Consider the following 3,685-nt stretch of genomic DNA (forward strand, 5'->3'; position numbering starts at 1 on the left):
CCTCATGAAATAATGGACAGATAATATATTCTACGACCAATTATCTACATCCAAAATCATATTGTAATAACTAATTATAATATAATATTATAAATAAATTATAGGAATATTTATATGAGTAGCACAACTATATTAATAAATGTAGTTAATAGGGGCTCCTTATAAATGTATATGAAGCATATTAATAATTATTAAATATATAGTAGGAATTTAATCTTATTGTAAAACTCTAATATTAAAATCTTAATATTATAAACCCACTATTATAAATCAAGAGTAGAATTTATAATATTGAGTTTATAATATTGAAATTTTTGTATTAGTATTTAATAATAAAAATATAATATGAGCTTTAGTATTAAAAATTAATATTACATTTATAACATTAATTTAAAAAAAAAATTGTAAACATAATATTATAAACTCTAATATATACAAATATTATTATAATTTTTTTATATTACACCCTTAGTATTATAAACTTATTATTAAAAACTTTAATATTAAATTCAATATCATAAAATAAACAAATATAAAAATATTTTTAAAATAATCTACTTTAATATATATTAATAATACTATGATATGATCTGCCATAAATCTTTTTGTTGAAAATATTAAAACTTATCAAGAAAAACAGAAAAACAGATATCATTTTTAAGATAAAAAACAACGTTCACATGTTATAAAAACATTAAATAATATTATATAACACGATAAAATAGATTTAACATGACTAAATTAGATCATTAAATTAATAATTCATAAAAAAAAAAAAATTCAGATCAAAATAAAATCCCAATACATTAATAATAATGTGTACTTATCTATTTATTAAATGAATATTTTATCTATGTACCAAAATAATTCATAAAAAGAATAATTATGAATCAAAATAAAATCTCAATACATTAATAATAATGTGTACTTATCTATTTATTAAATGAATATTTTATCTATGTACCAAAATAAAATCCCATCACATTAATAATAATATGTAGTTATCTATTTATTTAAATGGATATTTTATCTATCTACCAAAATAATAGTAAAGATAATAGTGAACTAATTTGATAAAATCTTATCTATATAACACATGCCAAAACAATAATCAACTAATTAAATAAAGTCTATCCATTTAGATTGAAGAACCTCCTAAAAGTGGGGAAACAATTTGTCAGGTATTACCAATAACAATCCCAATCAAATACGACACAGGAAGCTATAAAAGGGTAACACCTGATAATTCCATACACCTACTTTTCCCTGTTATTGCATGTGAAGCTTCCTGCGCTATCTAATTACCCAAATTTCATTCCAAACCATGTCTAACCAAGACGCTGATGCACTCGGAAATCTCAACATCCACGCAGAGCGGCGGTAATCACAGGAGAAGAATCGCTTTGTCATTTTGCAATCTGCTAAATTTGAGAGTTCTCTGAAATTGTGATCTGTTTTGTAGGAATAGTATGAAAATGTAAATATTTTTTTTTAGATTTAAAGTATAATATAAAGTATAAATGGTATAGGAGTAAAGTATGATTTTGAAGTCTGGTTTTTATATTAGTATAGATTCATACAGATTTAATCCAAGTTGAGATATCTAAATTTTATAAAGATTAACATGAGTCAGGGCATTTAAATTTTTTTTACGTGTAATTTTTTTTATGAATGAACATTATTTAAATATTTTATATAATTATTTAAATTTATTTTTTATTTTTTAATATTTTAAACTTTTTATTTTTGTTAATATTATTAAAATTTCAACTTTGATGATAGAGTAATACAATTACAAATTATATCTCAGCTCAAAAACTATTAAAAACATTTTGGTTTTCTTTTAATCTATATAGAAAATTAAATTTGTGAAAGTTAACAAAAAAAAAAAAACCTGTTAAAAAAAATATTTTGTGGATAGGATTTTAGCAGCATGGCTGGATTGATAGGGTGTGGAGACAACAGCAGGGTTTTAACAATCGAAACCTACACTGATTAATTCAAGCAAAGAAGACAATTCCCGGAAGTGCAGATTAATTAACTGTTTGTTTCTATTTATCACAATGGTACCTGGTTTTGGTATTTTGTTTGGCCTTAATATAAGTGGATTATTTTTGGTTTTTTTTTTGTTAAATTATGGAAATTCTAGCAAGATTTTGATAAAATTTAGTATAAATTTTTGTAAATTCACGTTATAATAAATTTTTGTAAATTCAAATTATAGTGGTTAAACTTTAAAAATTTTTAAGTGTTTAAAATTTTTTAATTCTTCTGATTCTATTTCCATTCTAATTTTTTTTATATATTTTTTTAACGGAAACCTGCCCTTTTGAATGTTCTTTGCAATGGTCACTAGTTTTAAAATTCTGGGCAATGATCTTTGAATGCAGACTGGAGGGCAAGGTCGCAATAATAACGGGAGGAGCATCTGGCATCGGAGAAGCCACCGTTCGGCTCTTCACAAAGCACGGAGCCAAAGTCATAATCGCAGACGTTGCCGACGCAGCTGGGAAAAAGCTGGCGGAATCCCTTTCTCCTCCCGCAATTTTCGTGCACTGCGATGTGACCAATGAGCAAGACGTGGGCGCAGCGGTGGATTTGGCCGTAGAGAAACACGGTCAACTGGATATAATGTTTAACAACGCAGGAATAATAGCCCCAGGTAAAAGCGTAGCAGATTTTGACATGGATCAATTCGACCGAGTGATGAAAGTAAACGTGAGAGGAGTGATGGTGGGCATGAAGCACGCTGCCCGCGTGATGATTCCGCGGAAGAAGGGCACCATAATCAACACTGCCAGCATTACAAGTGTTATAGGAGGACTTTGTCCATACGACTACACCACCTCCAAACATGCAGTGATAGGGCTGACGAGGAACGGCGCAGCCGAGCTTGGGAAATACGGGATCCGAGTCAACGCTGTGTCTCCTTATGGACTGCCCTCGGATCTTACTGTTGGGTATTTCAAGAAGGACGGCGACCCCTCCGCATTTTCTAAAGAAGTGGATAAGCCCGCTGTGGCAGACTTCTGCACCAGAGTTGCCAACTTAGAGGGAACGGTTCTTACAGCGGAGGATGTTGCAGAGGCATGTCTGTACTTGGCGAGCGATGAGTCTAAATATGTGAGCGGGCATAACCTTGTTGTGGACGGAGGAATCAGTGTTGTTAATCACTCCTGGGGAACCTACCGATGATAACTGAATGCTACTATTTGTTAATGAAATTATCTGAGTCGAGTCGTAATCCTACTATATAAATAATGGCGGTTCACCGCTGCCTCATCTGCTGGTTGTGGATTCCTCTGAAATCGTTGTGACTTATTAGTAACGTAGCCCTACGATATAAACAATTGTGGTTCACCACTCTGTAACCCTACGATATAAATAATTTTGGTAAATGGCTGTCGCTTTCGTTAACTTGAAAGATGTCCTTTTGGCATTGCATATTAATAAATTATATATGATCACATACGTCCTCTTGGTATGTGATTTAAAAAAAAATTATTATTTTGGTCTTTGTTTTATTATTTTACATTTCCAAAGCTATATTGTATTTAAAAGATTTAGTCAGAATTTGCAGAAACTATTTTTTGGTATATTATATTTTTTTTATGATTTAAAATTTATTTTTAAATAAATAAATAAATTAAATAATAATATAATTTTAGTAAATTTTTATTATATT

At 29.0% G+C, this 3,685-nt stretch overlaps 1 pseudogene; it reads left to right on the top strand.

Moving 5' to 3' along the window:
- The first annotated feature begins 2,373 nt into the window (after positions 1 to 2,373).
- LOC149139732 (short-chain dehydrogenase reductase 2a pseudogene) lies at positions 2,374 to 3,222 on the top strand (annotated as a pseudogene).
- The last annotated feature ends 463 nt before the right edge of the window (positions 3,223 to 3,685 follow it).

This window comes from Pinus tabuliformis, chromosome X, assembly GCF_031772625.1.
Source record: "Pinus tabuliformis cultivar Carrire ecotype Pingquan chromosome X, CPIR1, whole genome shotgun sequence".
Taxonomy (NCBI): domain Eukaryota; kingdom Viridiplantae; phylum Streptophyta; class Pinopsida; order Pinales; family Pinaceae; genus Pinus; species Pinus tabuliformis.